This window comes from Ambystoma mexicanum, chromosome 1q, assembly GCF_040938575.1.
Source record: "Ambystoma mexicanum isolate Mex_15411 chromosome 1q, UKY_AmexF1_1, whole genome shotgun sequence".
Taxonomy (NCBI): Eukaryota; Metazoa; Chordata; class Amphibia; order Caudata; family Ambystomatidae; genus Ambystoma; species Ambystoma mexicanum.
The window spans coordinates 238,426,944-238,444,814 of NC_090922.1; the positions used below are offsets into that span (position 1 = coordinate 238,426,944).

General features: G+C 46.4%; 1 protein-coding gene across 1 annotated transcript in view; it reads right to left on the bottom strand.

Moving 5' to 3' along the window:
• Positions 1-17,469, bottom strand: part of EPS8L1 (EPS8 signaling adaptor L1) — a 235,832-nt gene extending 218,363 nt beyond the window's left edge. The window contains exon 1 of the mRNA XM_069638029.1: positions 17,109-17,469. The gene's annotated coding sequence lies outside the window, so the exon portion shown is untranslated. The remainder of the gene's footprint in view (positions 1-17,108) is intronic.
• Between the last annotated feature and the right edge of the window lie 402 nt (positions 17,470-17,871).

A 17,871-nucleotide genomic window follows, 5' to 3' on the forward strand; every position in this document is an offset into this window, starting at 1 on the left:
TTATTTAGTTCTATTTTGATCATAGGGTGACCATTTTTTATAATATACTTATATTATAATTGTTCTTTTATAACGCGCTTAATCCCAACGAGTGGTTTATAAGTGTGGGATTAGGATTTGAACTTGTGTTGTGCTGTGTTGTCTTGCTTCCAAGACAAAGGCATTGCCCCTGACCTATCCTTCCTCCACCATTTTGGGGGCTGGGTTCAGGGCCCAACATCACCCTTGTTTCCACTTCTTTCACTTGTGGTCGTCTTCCCTCAACATGGGCTTGCTTGTATCATCCTGCAGTGACGTTGCTCCTGGTATGTGATTGAAATAGGACTGTAGGGGGCGGTGTGGTGGCAGTATCTACAGGTACCTAACATTTGGACCTGAATGCTTTGCATGTCAAGTGAGCATCTTGAAGGCGATTCACTTTTGCATAAGTAACCATTTCAATGCTCTCAGAGCCAATTTTAATCTGTCCTCCTTTTTGAAAGCCCTTTACTTCTTTAACTTGTGTGTTTTGGATTAGTCACCCTCCATAGTTTCCTTGTAGGGCTGTTAAAATCACAGATAATTAATAGTGTGGTTTTAGTTATTTGTGATGAGTAGTAATGGTATGTTAATGAGATTCATGCCATGGTCTCCAGGCTCTGAAAGAGGCGTGGCAGATGGGTGAGGTTAGTGGGGAAGGAGGCGAAAAAGCAAGATAGAGTTGCTGTTGGGTTGATGCACAGAGACCGGAAGTAATCCGAGCTCTGTGCGGGCGTCTCTTTCTTGATGTTTTGTGTCTGTAGGGGAGCATCGTGTGCCCGAGGTTCTACGATGCATTTGCTTGGGGTGTGTAAATTGGTTGTAGAGGCATAGTCTCTGAGGTTTTGATGTATTTTGTGGGGGGTGTTCAAGTGCTATGTGTGGGTGGCTTACATAGTATGCATATTTTGTTTTGGAATGCAGAATTTGAGCGGGTGAGGGCAGAAAAGCAGTCAAATACCTTGATGGGCAGACAAACCTGAAACCGCATATAGCAGATCTTATGATGTGCAAGGCATGCACAAAGGCATGAACGACACACAATGCAGGGTTCGAAATTGCAGGGAGCTGGGAGCTATTTAGCTCCTGCTTGTAGCCTAGAAGAACCTGGTTAGTTTGACACCAACTGCTATCAAGAGCGACTTTTGGCTGTCCAGGCCAACCAACTCTGTGTGTTTGGGACAATAAATGAATAAACATTAGGACGCATATTTTTGAGTTTTAAAGCATTAAGGGTCATAAATAATATACAACATGATAGGCTCTCCTATTATATGGAAATTCAATTTGCTTAACGCTATGTAACAGCTCCTGGTTCCCCAGTGGTAGGTCCTGGTTCCTGGTTAATGCTGGATACCCAGCCGCAGCTTTTAGCTCCTGTTTAGCCGATCTTAATTTCGATCCTTGCAATGCAGTAGAAGTAATAGAAAAACCCGAAAAAGCCCTTAAAACCCAGTGACCTCGCCATATTCCTGCCATATTCCAGCCATAAGCCTCTTCCAAATTGGTCCATTTCACTTTCTCAGACCCTTTCTGTCTCTTAAATCCCAATAACATAATCAAGAGTTTACAAACACCAATGCCCTTTCTGTTTTCTTTTGAAAGAACAGTAAAACCAACATTACACAATACACAGGCAAATAAACTAAGTCTACTTAAAAATATACTGACATTAAGGTAATCAATAAGAAGCGGTTGAAATTAAAGTGATCTTTAAGGAATCCGGGTTTTGACATGGCTCTGTGTAGACAGCACTGGGAGCAGACATATGCACATTTCAGCTTTCACAGACTCTCTGTCTGAGACATCAACAGCAATCCAAATGATTCATGAATGTTTAGTATTTCCTAGCTTATTAAAATCAAGATAATTATACCTTTTCTTTTAGATCTGCTCTTTGGCCTGCCACAAAGCCACCATAAAAGAGTAGACACAGTTGGCCTGGCGTGCAAACTAGTCCATGCAGCACTAAAGGGACTGTGCATGTGCGGAACCCCATAAGAAGAATTACATATGACTAGCACCCGAGACTGCTTTTGTTTACAGTTCGAAGACCCTTTTGGTGCACCCCTACCCCTTGATCAGAGTTTTCTTGTAACAGGTCTACCAGCTCTTTTAATCCATTTTGCAGGGTGTGATCGATTTGCCTCCCTCCTCCTATGCCCCAAGTGAGTGAAATGGTGAAATGGGTGAAAGGCCACCCATTAAACCACGGGCTCTTTAGGTAGAATTGCAAAGACCGAGGCATAGCAGAAAAAGCAAGTGACCATGCATGGGGGAGAGAGGGTACATAATAGGGATGTCCCCCATAATGCCATTGAGTGGTTCAAACATTGATTGCAGGAAGTTCGATCATTTTTTAAAGAAATTGGATATGTCGTTACCCAATTAATTTGGGCTGTGCTACTAAGGAAATTAAACTAAAGGCTTTAATTTGGGACATATCTTGTAACATCCAAATTGTAAGTAGGAAAGCAACTTATGTTAACTATGTTAAACAGACTAAAATGATTGATGAAATATAATTCTGCATGTTTGGAGGTAAACATTTTTATTAGATTTCATGCAAGTGTGGAATAAAATAAGAGACATTTTATATTTTATATATAGATATCATTTTAAAAGATCATTTTAGAATTCGTTTAAGGATATGTGCAGAATCTTACTACTGTTTTACTCTGTTGAAATGAATAGACTGTGTTATGCAATCCATGTCATTAGGCGTGGTTTTAGGTAAATTGGTAGTAATTACACTGCACTTTGATTATATTTTTTAAATTGTTTTTTAAATTGTTTATTGAGCATTCTGGTATTTGTTTTCTTTTTTGTGTTTAAAAGATTTTATGTAGCCATGAACACTTTAATTTAAAAAACGTGCTTGAAAAGGAACAGAGTGCAGGGGGGATTTCTAAACAGAGTAATTCTGGACAAACTACATACAATTATGGAATCCACTTTTCACGGATGACCAGAAAATATTGCAAGTGAATGGCTCCATTATTGAAGTTGTGGTCCACACACTGAGAAGGGAACCACAATCAAAAGCCATTAAGGAAGGTGGCTAAACCACATTGCTTATCGAAGGCGGTGCCCCATAAATGCATCTTATTCAAGCCAAGATGGCTTGGCTTGACTAAGCAAACTTTTCATGCGCAAGATCCAGAGCATATTTTCCTTGAATGTCTTCTGGAGTCCCTCTTTCTTTTTCTTTTGGCCAGAAATGGACTTTCCAAACCCACATGCTTTGTCGTCTTCCGTTTTTTTCTCAGACTTGAAAAACACAATGAAGGAGAATTGTATCTGTTTTCTCACCTAAATATTGACATCCTTATTTTCCATCACAAAAGTAATGTACTAACAATATTTTTAGTATTTAAATATTTTGAAGGCTTTATCATCTCACCAATCCTTCATTAGGATCTTTGAGGGCTGTGCCCAGAGGCCCAGTGGCTCCTTGTAAATAAGAAGCCACTGGGCCTCTGGGCACAGTCCTCGAAGATCCCGATGTAGCTCTCCAACAACACACAGATGACACATTTGTACACAAGAGTAAAAAGCCCACAGGACATCAGTCGCCTCCGCGATTATCAAGTCATTATCCAGCCCTGGATGCCGACTGCCTACCTCAAACTTAACGCATCCAAGACTGAGTGTGTCCCCATCGATCCCCCTGCTAAACAACAACTTGCCCAATAATGGCTCAACGATATGCGCCTTGAAGGATTTGATCCACAACTCGCTGATTCCCGAGAATCATTAGGCTTCATATCATTGACAGCAGCTGATCCTTGCAGAAACACATAGTCAAGAAGCCCCAAATGGCCTGGCTCCAAATCTCCACCCTTGACAAAACCAGACCCTTCATCCCGCACAGGACTTCTGGACCGTAGTGTGGGCCCTTTTGGATGCGCATATCAATAGGAGAAATGCCCTTGTGATGGGGCTTCCTGCTGCTCACTTGGCGCCCCTAAAAGCAGTCCACCACACTGTGGCACGTCTTATTACAGGTGTGTGGAATTTTGACTGAATCACAATGGTCCTACGCAAACTACATTGGCTTCCTCTCTAGGCCAGGATACTGTTCAAGACTGCATGTATCATCTACAAGGCCGTCACAAGAAGCACTCCAATGTACCTGGAGGCTAAGCTCCACATATCTGGTGTCACACACAGAAAATTGACCCACCGGCTTGAATCACAACTCGTCCGCAAAGAGAGGACCCGCAAACAATCCTTCTCTTGTCACAAACTCAATCCCGATATTGTCTCGGAAATGCCCCTACAATTCTCCAATTTCACAAAGCTCTTAAAACATGGCTTTTCAAACAACATCTGACCAAGGACTAATCCCATTGGATGCACCTACTGACGCACAGACCTCAACTTACAGTACTGAGCTACTGTTGAAAGATGCCACCACAAATGCTGGCTACCCACACTCTGCACAGCACTTTGCTGCTCTCCAACTAGGTCTGCACTTAAAACAATAAAATAAAATAACATTTTGAGTTAAAAAAAATGACTGACTTTGAAATGTGTAGCCATGATATCCGAAGACTTCCCCTACCCCTCCAAAAAGTAACAATGTCTTGCAAAGTCCTAAACTATGTGGTCATGGGAAGGCTAGGTGGCCAGCCATTTAATGTGGATATTCAATAGAAGATGGAACCGATGAACTAATCTACTATTATTCAACGGTTCTTGGCTTATCCACCCCGGAAGGATGAAAAGGGCCATGATGTCAACTAGTGGGAAAAGATCTGAGTTGCTAGGAGGTGAGTTGACCTGCTGAGCTATCTCATCAGCTGACAGAGTCCCAGATTGCAAAGCAGACCTTACATCCACTGATCTCATGTGTGGATTCTGAGGGCGGAGGGATATTAGTCAACGTGAAGTTGACTCCTGGGGCATGAATGAAGAATGTGCGCAATGTGTTTAGAGTTGAGAAACACAAAAGTGTGTTGCACCCAACAGCAGACTGACACCCCACCAGCCCTGCAGCACTCTCAGAGGCACCGGACTGGCAGGAAATCACTTTGGAGGCCAGTATGCCTCGCCCTGCTACAGTGTGTGAATTCCAGATTCATTTGTCTGTCAGATCTACCGGAATCCTGTTCTTCAAGTCACTCCCTGTAATAACAGTGGTTTTCCTCTATCAACATCGCAATTGCTCATTCTCTCTGTGTATGCACCCATCCCATCCACTGAGCTCTCTGTCAGGTCTGCAGCTCTGAACACCTCCCGCACTGTTCACCAGAACAGCCCAAAAATGCACCAATTAGCACCAGAAAGCCGGAATTAGGAAAAAAAGCTCAACCAGGCCCACACAATCAACCCACATGCCACCCATCCTTAATCAGGCATTTCCACATCTGGCAGTCACCCAATCAAGCTTACAAAAGATAGGGTAAAAAGTCCCAGTTTTCAATAAGCGCATCGCGGGAAAATTGTAAAATTGCATAAAGGTAGTCCCTACGGTGTTCTATGAATTTCAGCCTTTGCTTGCACACATCACTGAAGGTCCAAAAGTCTAGTAGTACTGTAATTAATTACCAGGATTTAACTTTTTTTGCGGTAGTTCTTTACATTTTTAATATCATAAAATCATGAGCAAGTGATCAGACAATTATGAAAAAGTACTAAAATTAGAGACACAAATACAAACAATACATCAAGGAAATATCCCTCCTATGTGTACATCATACCATCATTAGCAACACAATCATTTAGCAAGAAATTAATTCAATACAGACACAAATGGGTATATCTGTACCAAAGGGTTCACAGCCGATATGTCACATTTTGGACTAAAATGTACACCAATGTCCATGTTCAAACAAACAAAAGCTATAGTAATTGTTTTCAGACACAATATTTTTTAACAGAATATGATCAAACTTAAAATCGAAAAAAATGCATAAGGAAACAGAAATTGACAACTTGTTTCGGTTGAAGATCTATTACATTGCAGCGAAAGATTCAAGCCTTCATCAGGGCATAAATAAGATTTGAGAACACTTAAATGGTATTCTAAAAAGTACAATCCTATCCTGATGTCAGTGCCCTTTTTAAATGTACACAAAAACTGCTACTCACAAAATTCCCTGCTTTAAAGCACTCCCTTAATCAGAGTTCTCCAGCATCACCTCACAGCACAAAAAATAACAACTGTATCTCCTTTGGGGTCGCGCCAGTCACTTCTGTGGCGGCAGTGCAATTTCTAATCTCCACCCGCTGTGCTACATTGATGGCACTGTAAATAGCACACACCCAAAAAAATCGACAATAAACTCAAATGGAATTCCCACGTGAGGCAAATGCCACGTATCCCTTGACAAACATGTACGTTTGGGCTACTATAAAAGCATTAAAAGCGTGAGTCACTTTTTTTTTGCTAATTTAAGTCGTGCAACAATGCACTCTCTGCTAGTCCTTAAAGAGTCAATAAACATAGTTGTGTATACTAATCACCAAAAGGAGGGCACGTCTGGGGCGTTAAGGGCCTGGTGGAAGAGTTCAAGAGTTATAGCGAGTCAGAAAGAGACCATCATAGTGAGTCTATCTACAGAGCTCTCGGTTTATCCCTTCTGGGGTGAGTAGCTCAATCAGGCCTGTTTATTTTCTTTGTATTCTGGGACTTGCAGTACTGCATGCCTAGTGGAAAAAGGAAACTAAAAGTCCCAGAAATTCAAACAATCAAATCAGGACTGTCCAGAGGTTTCTGAAGGTTTAACTGTCTGCGTAAAAGCACATCGATTTAGCTTCTCAAATTAAGGGCCTGGTCCATGGAATTTTTTGCAGGATCAAGGTGACTTTGCACTGCTGAAAAGTGACTTTTCACTGCCGAAACAAACCCCGATTCATGGAACTGTGCAAAGTGTATTTTTGCAGTGCAAAGTCGGTGCAAAGTTAATTTTGTACTGCAAAAATGACTTTGCACCGACTACGCACTGTAAAAATACACTTTGCACAGTTCCATGAATCAGGGTTTTTGTCGGCAGTGCAAAGTCAGTTTGAACCGTGCAAAAGATTCCATGAATCGGGCCCTTAGTGTTAAACCTGCAGAGTCACGTTTTGATTCAGTCATGTCAACGGAACCCTTCAGTCTTCTAAGGTGAATACACCACGTAGCAATCAAGCTGCTTAATAGTAAAAACCTGGTACTGCAGTGCTTAGAAGACGGTAGAGTATGAGTAACGCTGTATTTAAACAAGTGAAATGGGACCACTTCAGAGGGCTTACAGGAAGTCTGCCAATTGTACACTGGTGGTCTCCAGCTTTGTATTTGTTCTGACACCACAGTTAAATGCCCCATGTCATAAACCTGTTCTGAATCCTGCCCATGGTGTCACGCCCCCACACTTGCTGCTGGGAGACGACTCTACACCCGGGCCCACCCGGATGGGAGGCCCGGGGACGTAAGCTGGGAGGTGGGGGATTTGTGTGAAGTCCCGTGGGGCAGCGCCTGTTTGGCGCTGCCCCACTTAGCATGCACATGGTGGGGTCGGGCTGCTGGGTCCCGTAACAATGGGAACCCAGACAGCGCGTCTCCACGACAGGAGGGTGAGGTGAGAGGGGCAGGTGACAACCGGTAGTCACTGCCCCTTGTCACCTTGCCCTCCATACTTCAAAGGCCCCCCTTCCCAGCCTGCGGATGCTGGGCGGGGGCCTTTTGAAGTTCAAAGAAGGGGCCGCCTTGCCCCAGGCCGAATTTTGCCTTTATCTGGCTGGGGCAAGGTGGCCCTTCTCATTCTTCCTCCCCGTCAGCCACGAACAGCAGCAGGACGGCTGCAGGTCTAAAAAACCATCCCTCCCACCCTGCAAAAACTGTAGGGAAAGGAATATCGAGGGCCAGATAGAAGATGGAACACAATCATATTATTAGGGTAGGCTAAAACGCCTCACTTTATAAATTAAACATAAACATTCAACTCCAAGAAGGGCCTCCTTCTAAAATACCGGGGGGTCTTGTATCTATTAGTTAATATTCTAGGAAAAGACAGTTATAGAAGACCCAGGCGCTCAGAATCCACCAGAGAACATCAATACAGGTGGGAGCGCTAAGGGTTTTACAAAACTGAAAAGGAGAGAGGAACTTGAGCATAAGCTTGTACTAGTATGCCTCAAGTATCCACCCCCATGCTTGCAGAAGGGGGGGTCTCACCACAAGTGGATCAGGAGCAGGGTAAGTACCTAGTAAGGCTCCGGAACCCACCCCCCCTCACATTTTTCTATGCAGGATAAGCACACTGGGGTACGCAAGTGGATCGTGGGCAGGGGAAATTCCCAGCTATGCCCTTAGAACCCACCCCAGTGGCGGAATAGTATAACACAAGCACGGAAGGGGTTTTCACACAAGTGGTTTGAGAGCAGAAAAAAATTCTAGTAATTCTCTCTTTTTGAACCCCCCCCCCTTTTTTCCAGCTCGCCGAGGGGGTCTCATAACGCAAGTGGATCGGGAGCAGGGGAAGAAACCTAGTAAGGCTCTTTGAACCCACCCCGGCTGTAAAAACAAGCAGCTTTAAGCGCTGAAGGGGTTTCACAAGGCAAGTGGATCGGGAGCGGGGTAAAAACCCAGTAAGGCTCTTGGAACCCACCCCGGCTGTAAAAACAAGCAGCTTAATGCGCGGAAGGGGTCCCGTGGCACAAGGGGATCAGGAGCAGGGAAGACCCTAGTAAGGCTCCAAGAACCCACCCCTGATGAAACAACTAGCCCGCAAACGGAGCGTGGGGGCTTCAAAAACTCAAGTGGATCATGTGTGTAATAAATGCCAAATTCATCTCCGAAGAGTGGACCAAGAGGCTAAAACGCCTCCATCCATGGAAAAGTACAGAACACACAACCCAAAAATAAAAATGGCTCTAAGAACACATCCCGCGGATGATCAAGTGAAAGGCTTCACAACGCGGGGTTCCTGTTCTATCTAGAAATACGGATCAAGAGCCATAACTTCAGCGGAAATCACCCTGTGAGCGAGAGAGGGTGCAAGTGCTAAACCCGGTCGGGTTGGACATCAATAAAGGCACACAAGCGCACACCTCCCCACCTCACAGGGAAAGGACAAGAGAAAGCAGGAGGAACCTGCTCCAAAGACAAACAATTACGAACATGTCACAGCTCACACGCTGTGGCCAAACAATTGTCACAAGCATTCATATGAATGGCGGCGGGGAACAGCCTCGAGCGGCCCCTAATTGGGATTAGGGCCCCCTGCTCACCTGTTCCCTCTGTCCCCAAAATATTTTTATTGTTATTCCTTATGTGATGTTATGGCTGGTTTTTCTTTCGCACCATGGCTGGTACAAAAATAAAGCTTGTGGCCAAAGTTTTTTCCACCTCACATCCTGGTCGTCAGTCTCCTCACTCTTGCAACTGTCATTTCTGTATTGCCTGTCTTGTCACACTTGTCATCCATCCATGTCACTCGCATGCCACTCCCCAACACAAAAACACTTCCAGGCTTACGTGCATTTGCCAGCTTTCGTGTGAAGTACTTTCTTGTCACCCTTCCTCTCCCCCAAAGCCCCGCACCCGCCCTCTCCACGAATCCCCCGTTTATGGAGTAAACCATTAACGAGCAGAAAAGGCCCTGCCCTGAAACCACAAACAGAAAACGCCATCACCCAAAAAAGTACAAAAATAAACAAAAAGCGTTGCGATGCCTACCCAAACTTGAAGCCAGACGGCTATAGTCGCTCAGGGCCCCTGGCCAATCGCGTCGCAAGATGCTCGGCCTATTGTCTCTGGCCACGCCCACTAGCTTTATGATGTTTGATCGTGGGAATAAATAGCCTCCATGGGCAAACAGCCCGGGCGCCTTTGAGGTTGACAAATCCAATTCGTTTGATTTGAGACAAAGATTAGTGTCTGAAAGGAAGTCGCTGCATGAGAGACACGGGTAAATTCATCCCTTCCAAAAGGAAATCCCGCGACCTGCAGGCTAATCCCTGCAGCAGCTGGCTGAACCCCAGGGACGTCATTTGGGGGGTGGCAGTCTCCCTTGCTACCCCTAAATAAAAAAAGAAAGATTTTACCTTTTTCTTTATTATTTTTTTACATTGAAGCTCCTGGGCTGTGGCCAGTGCCACGTGGCTCTTTGTTTCTGGAGTGGCTGGCATTTTTGTTCAGGCCTCTTTAAAAACAACAGGGGTTTCCACACAAGTGTAACACTTTGAGCAGTGACCCTAAATAAGAAAGAATAGGAATAACAAATAATGTGTCTTTCTGGAATTCTATACAATGTATACAATGCTAGAAACATTAAAGGGGTGAAAGGTTGTGTTCTATTGCTTCCTATAATGTCACTTCAGGCAGGGTCAAATTACAACACTTCCTGTGATGTTATCAGAGGTCATGGGTCATGTGATGTCACTTCCGCTACCCCTGGCATTTTGGTAAAATGACATCCCTGTTGAATCCCCTGAGCTGTCCAATCGAAAGCTCTTCCTATGGTGTCCTCTTTGGTTTATTTCTGTTCTTCCAACACAGGGCTCGAGCCTAGATGTGCTTGCTTAGCAGAAACTGGATTTCCGGCGCTGACCTGGGAGGAAGTAGTGAGTGTAGCCTAAATGTAGGGTGCCTACATGGTCCAGCACTGCCCAATTCCCTTCAGGGCCCACTCCAGTGGACGCCCGCATCAGAAATACGGGGTGCCATCAACTATCCACCAAGATATGATATGATATTTTATTTATAGCGCGCCTATACACAAGTGTTTCAAGGCGCAAGAGGTTCAGAGGGACATCTGATGGCCAACCAGAAGGAAGCGCAAGCTCTCCATGATGGCATTGGGAAGCCCTCCATGGACTATACGCCTGTAATTGATGGCTACCCCTCTATAGTTGTATGTTGCGTATAGCCCCCCTCAGTCCCTTTTCTACCATCTACTCTGTCCCATATGGACCAGCATTGTAGGGGGTTTGAAGTGGAGGCGGGTGTGCGCTATAGACAACCTAAAAAAAAAAAATGACAGCCATATTATGGAAATACCACCAAACTCATTTACCGTTTACGCCATCTCTAATTGCAGTGAATCGGCCAGATTACGAATGGTGAAATGACAGCGCTGATCCCCATTCCTGAGTTCCATGGAACTCCATTAGGCATTTAGAGCATTTACTGCAGGTGGTAATTCCACCTGTGGTAAATGCTTCCTTTATTAGCGGCAAAGTGCAGGAGTGTTTACTTCCACATTACCACCAAAGTTGGGGATGCAGTAAATGGGCAGTAATTCCATCAGCGCCACTTTTTTTACCACACCACAAAACTCCTAATGACACCCCACGTTATCTCTCCCATCACACCATGGCAATGCAAAACGAAAAAAAAAGCAGAGAAAATGTTGGATGCTCCTGCAGTGATGCCATAGCAATTGATTATGAATTCCATAATCTTCTGCCATGGTGTCACAGTAGGAGACATTACGTCACAGCAGCAGAAAAGAGCATTCAGCAAGAGAAATGTTTGCTCATTGTTTCCTACAGAATCCATACAAAAGAAGACCAAGTTGTGCGTTCCCTAATCGAGTAAGGATCCCAGATTGCACCAATTTGAAGAATGATAATTCAAAGGGAATATGCAGAGAAGGTTGAGAATTTTAATTTGCAAAATTTGCCCCACCCACCAATCATCTCCTGTTCTTTTCACACTTAATGCGATTCAGAAGACTGTGTTTGAAACAGGATCGGTTTCCAGGTTGGCCCATTGTGTAAAGCACAGGGTGAATGCTTGCCTTTGCTTCAGCGTAGGGTGACCAGATTTTCAAAATAAAGAAGACAGGACTGTCTAGAGACATAGAAATAGGACTAAAAGCAACACCCACCAACAAACCCTGACTCCCTGCCCCAAACCGGGATCCCACAGCATTTCCAGCACTTCTCCTGGCTAAAAATGGTGCGATTGTTACTGTACATATAAACCAGTAAATATAACACACAGTCAAATTCCGGGATGGTCCCGGCAAAACGGGGACATCTGGTCACCCTAATTCAGCGCAGACCTGATCAAATCAGTAGCATTGAGTGGCCCCTTCACGCAGTCTGAGTGAGTCTTTCGGCTTCTGTCTGTGAGAAAAGGATTTGGAGTCTGTGATCCATACACCCTATGAGATGGCACTTGCAGGTGAGGGACGGGTGACCTCCCTGGTCTCTGGTACCACCATTGTAGGGTGATCAAACATCCTGGTTTTCCCGGGACAGTTCAGTGAAATCGCGCTCCATCCCGGGGTACTGGGAGTTTTTCATTTTAGAAACCCCGTCCGGGGTTTGCGTGGGTGGGTGGCTACGGTCCCGGTTTTTGCTGGGACCTGATTTTCAAAATCCCGAAATCGGGTCCCACGCGACTCTTCCTGCGTGAATGGGGGCATGAAAAGCATTTCACGCACCATTTTTTCCCACTTCCCCGCCCCAGCGCTCTCCTCCAATGAGAGTGGTGTGCCTATGAGCATACCCCCTCCCAACCCCCTGCAACAGGCCAGCGTCTTAGAAGTAGGACTACAGTTTTATTTGTATTTATGTTCGTCCTACTTCTATGTCTATGGCCTGTCCCGTTTTTTAAAAAAAATCTGGTCATCCTAGACCATTGTCACTAACGCCTTGGCCCACTATGGAAGGTGGTGAGATTTGCAGGGTGGTCTGCAAGCAGACAAGTACATGGAGGCCTTTAGCTCCTCTCCTAGACCTCTTCTTAGGGTTTTGTCGGGGACTGACCGCCCAACCTGAGTCCCCCATCGTTGGAACATTTCCCATTCTCATGTTTACCACTGATGGCACAGTTGTACCATCTGGGAACAAATCCAGAGTGTTCCATTGCCAGAGGTCGAAGTGAGCGTGAGCGGTTGGGAGCGGTGCTCCTCTACTCTTTTTCTAGTACGTTTTACTGTTCCTATACTTTTATTTTAAAAATAAACTGTTCCAGAATGGCTGAGTAGTCAGATGAAGTTGAAACTTGCACTTTCAACGCACTGCACTGAACGTTGCCTTAAACAGCAGGCGCATGTGTTTAGGGGTTTGGATTGCCGTGGGATGGGCGTGGCGATGGGGTTTGTGGGGAGCGGGGCAGACCGGCCGGCCGGCCGGGTACATAGTTTCACTACTTTTCGTACAAGTTGACCCCTGCCCATTGCTCTACACTTTGCGCACTGATGGACCCGCCTCCATGTTTCGTGTTTTTCTTATCCACTGCTAGGGGTGATCAGTTGGGATTGGTAGGATGGTGAATATTGAGTGGGCACCTAAGAAGATGCCAGCCTTTTTAGGTATCTTAGGCCTTTGCCCCAAATTGGTCGTTTGTACTGGGAACCAGGGCTATGAATTGTGTTCTATGCTTTACAGATTGCCAACAGACAGCTTACAAGCCGGTTTTGTAACTGCATGTGTTTTTAAAGTTGTAAGTACTGCCTCGCCACCTTGTTCTCAAGTCGCTCCTCTTTCTGGATTTCGCATTTCAGAAGGATGTGCATGTGATGTCTCAGCGCGTGGGGTTGGTTCGATCCACGGTACTCGCTGCTCAGAGTTTAAAAATGATATGACCGCCATGAGCATGTTCAGTTTTGGCCTTTTTTAACAGAAAGTCAGGACCAGGGACGTCGTTTGGGGGTTGCCAGTGGTCACAGCTGCGACCCCTTAGGTCTCCCTTGCTACCCCTGGGGTCTCCCTTGCTACCCTTTAATGTAATGTCCTTGGCTGTGGGCAGTGCCATGTGGCTCTTTGTGTCTAGAGTGGCTGGCTTTCTTGTTCAGGCCTCTTAAAAAAAACAAGGGGTTCCACAAGTCTAACACTTTCAGCAGTGACCCTCAATAAGAAAGAATAGGAATAACAAATAATTTGTCTTTCTGGAATTCTATACAATAATTGCTAGACTCATTAAAGGTTTATTTCAGACACACTTCAGGGGGTGAGTCACTGATTTAGTCTGTTCTTAAACACCTCAACTCAGTCTTTCATCCTTCTGAGGTCGGTAATTGAGTACCAACACAGGATGGGTCATATTGTATGTTTATTTGTTCTATATAAAGCGTTTGAGCGTAAGTGCTATATAATAAAACATTATCATTTGGCCTTGGACGTCTGCCTGCATTCATTGTTATTTAGTAATATGGGCCTATATACATGATAATAATGATACATATGGTGATCCATTCTTGTATGAAATGTATATCACATTATAGTGGTATTGTAACCATATTTTTCGTAGTGTACTTAGGACCAATGCTATGTGACGCCACTTCCTGTTTTGTCAAGGGGCACAAGGTCATGCTCCATCACTTCGCGTGATATCACTTCAGGGTGCTGTCATCAGATGTCAGGGGTCGTGTGTTGTCACTTCCGCCACCGCCTAGCATTTTGGTGACATGACATCCCTGGTCAGGGCTTCTGTGGTAATCCACTGGTTGACATGCTTCTATAAGCACTTGTGGCCATTTAGAGAGAGACTGCTATTATTGTCCTGGCCCGCCACCGAGAGTAATATTGCCATTAGCACCCATGTAAAAAGAAACGTACCTTTGCTGCGCGGCGCAACGCTGTGCATTGCTGTCATCCCCGCAGTCTGTTTTCAATGTTGATGACTGTAATCATCTGTAGTGTATGACTGCAGTCATTCACATTGAAAATGGACTTCGGGGATGACAGCAAACTACACACTCTTAGCACCTGCATAGGAAACCACATGGGTGCTAAGAGGTGAATGGGTTAGGGCGAGCAGGGAAGGGAAGGGGGCGCTGGCTATCCACGCTGCTCCGAACATGGGCTTGTACCATACAATACAGCCTGCGATCCGAGCCTCCTGATTAGCAAGCGCCCCCTCCCAGGGTGCTAATGTTATGTCGTATGGACCAGTTTTGCAGTCTGTGGAGATGGGAGGCCCAAGGGAACTGTATAAAACATAGAACGTACTGGGTTCCCTTTCCCCATTACCCCCAAAGCAACCCAAAAATGAAGGGAAAAAGGAAAAAATAGCTGGCAGAGAACATGCAACATCACCATGCTGTGATGTCATAGCAGTCGATTTTGAATTCCATAATCCTCTACCATGAGGTCAAAGCAGGAGGCTACAGCATTGATGATAATTGATGATAATCAGAAGCCTATCTCTGCTATTCTGCAAACCGGAAGTGACAAGTGTCCCCGGGAACTTATGGCAATGCCATTGCCCACCTAAGGGGCCACCTTAGAAGTCTAAGGATGTAAATTTACTTTGGGCTGGGACTGCCCCCCCCCACTATTGCTGTATGACTCCAATAAATGTAACCTTGTGTTTCCAAATATACACCAGTTGTCCTTCTTATTCTTTGGTATGTGTATCCATCACATTATGTCTCATGACCCCCAGAAAGGGGGTGGCCAATGGGGGGTGGCCATGCTATGTATTTGTTATCCTTTTGTGCCAACCACTCTCAGCCATACAACTGCGGGTCTGAAAATCACACGTGGGGGAAGTCGTCGCCCAATTTGGTGTTATCTGGGAATTTAGCGTGTTTCTAAATGTTCCCCATTTTGGCAGCGGGGACAGGGGCACTGGGGGATAAAGCAGTGTGCCCAGGTCTATTCACATCTGCCATTTTGGTGGACTCTTGGTGCAGTGTTATGGAATGCTGGGGCTGGAGGGAGAGGCGGGTGTGGAACCTGTGGTGGTGATAGGTGCAGGCCAGAAGCACCCGAGTCCTGATTGCTGGTGTGCGAATGCAGGTGTCTTGTTGCGATGACACATCTGTTTATCCAGAGGGGAGAACCCAAGATTGTGGAGCTGTCCGCACTGGCAGAGACACTGGCCCGGAATGGAGAAGGGGTGGTATGTGATAGGGCCAAAGAGTTACGGGCCCCGTAGAGAGCCTAAATAGCCCTGCAGTGTTTAGTGTGCCTGTGGCGTTGCCAGCGGGCGCAAGGTTGCATTGTGCATGGGGTTCTCCGTGCCACTGTGGCACAGAGGAGAAGGCGGGGTTAGAGGCCAGGACACTGTCTCCCATGTTTAACTCTTAGCTCCATCGCCACAGTGGCTATAGGGGAACTTTCTGCGGCTTTTGCACTATGTAAATGTCTCCTCCAGTAGGCGCCCCAGGGAGTGGAGGCAGAGGCGTTGCTAGGGAGTTGGGCCAAGGGGGCTATAGCCCCGGATCTTTTGGTTGTAGCCCTGGATAGAATCTCAGGGTCTACCACCAAAAGCCTAGGTAGCCCCGAGTCCCCACAATCCCGCCATTAGAATAGCCACTGATCTTTTCCAGACCTGGCAACACCCCTGAGTGGAGGCAAGGGAGCGGCACTACAGCCGTCGCTGCCGTAGTTAACCAAAAAAGCTTCAAGCGACAGGTGTTCCAATTATCCAGTAAACGGTAGCCATTTTAAGGACCTCAGACAGAGGAAAGGCTGGGCTCGCCACGCCAGGATTTGAGCTTGTGTTGTGCAGGCTACACTGATCCCAGTTCCACTCACTGGTCCGTGCTGAAGGTAATATATTGTATGGCTCCACGCCGCTTGCTCCCACTTTGAGCTAAGTAATCGGGGCGCATCAAATTAGCTTTTGGATCCAGACATTAACTCAGTTTCAAACACTGTGTTGGATCAACCCAGACGTTCGCAAAATGTATCAAACGGGCCTTTAAACTGAGCTCTACTGACTAGAAATGCTAACAAGACATGAACGACTTCGGTCCGTGTATGGGTGTCAATGCCAACTATATTAAAAAGGCTACAAACACAACTTTAAACTGGACCCTAAAGTCTGCCCTGTGGCCGATGCCAAGTAATGTGGGTAGCTTGTGGGACCCGTGGGGTTCCAAAGCCTCTGACGGGCGCCTTGGGTGCAACGTTTGTACTGGGGCGAGTGTGTGTGGGTGGGGGGGGGGGGGTAAATTATAACCAGTCTCACGGGTTAAATGAATAATAGGGCCAGGGTGCAGTCTCCCCAATTTACCACACATTCAGAAACCCAAAGAGAAGTGGAAAGAACCCCGCACCATCTTCAGGAAAGTCCGCAGAATGTGTGAGAGAGGCGGGTAACTGGGAGGGCGTCCTCTCTCTGACCCCGCTAATCCCCTTGGCATCACCCCAGTCGGGAAAGCGAGCAGGTCACATTGGGAGCGGGTTAGACTCACCTGTCCGGCCTGGCCTCGGCGTCTCTCCGGCGATGGAATTCGCAGCAGGTTAATAATCCGCAGTCTCAGGCCGTGGGGCGAGCAACCATCGTCCACGAACCCGCCGTGCCCTATCCCCAGGCGACGCTGTACTCGGCAGCAGCAGCACCCCCCGAGCACAGGCCCTGCAACCACCACCGGCCTACGAACCACTGCCCCCCCAGCTCAGCCTCAAAAATAATCCTCAGACCCCCGGATCCGCTCCCCAGTCCTGGTCGAACTCCTTGCCCGCTTGGTGCCCGCTCGAGCCGGTGTAGTCTCACCGGCAGCCGGATAGTGTGTGCGCGGCTGCCTCCCCCTCCTTGAGTAATTCTTAAACTGGGCAGGGAGTGCTAAACACAGCGCACTGACACACACGAGGGGACACACCCATGCATTCCTCGGGTGTCGTTGGCAACGCCGATCGAATACACAGGAAACTCTCCGGGCAGGTTTTTTTGGGAACAGGTTGGATTTGGACCTGTAGACCGGGAAGGATTTGTGCCAGGGTTGTGCAGAGGAGGGCATAGTGACGACTGTGCATGGACAGGCGAACAAACACACGTGCGTCTGCGGGACACGCACGGAACATACAGGCAACGTAGAGACAGTTGCTTTAAGTGTGTTACCAATCAAACACGGTTGAACACACAACCACCACACGCTAGCATATGCCAAATGTATCAGCACACCAACATGCACTAGCACGCCCCAGAATATAGCAGCACGGAGATCAAAACGAAAG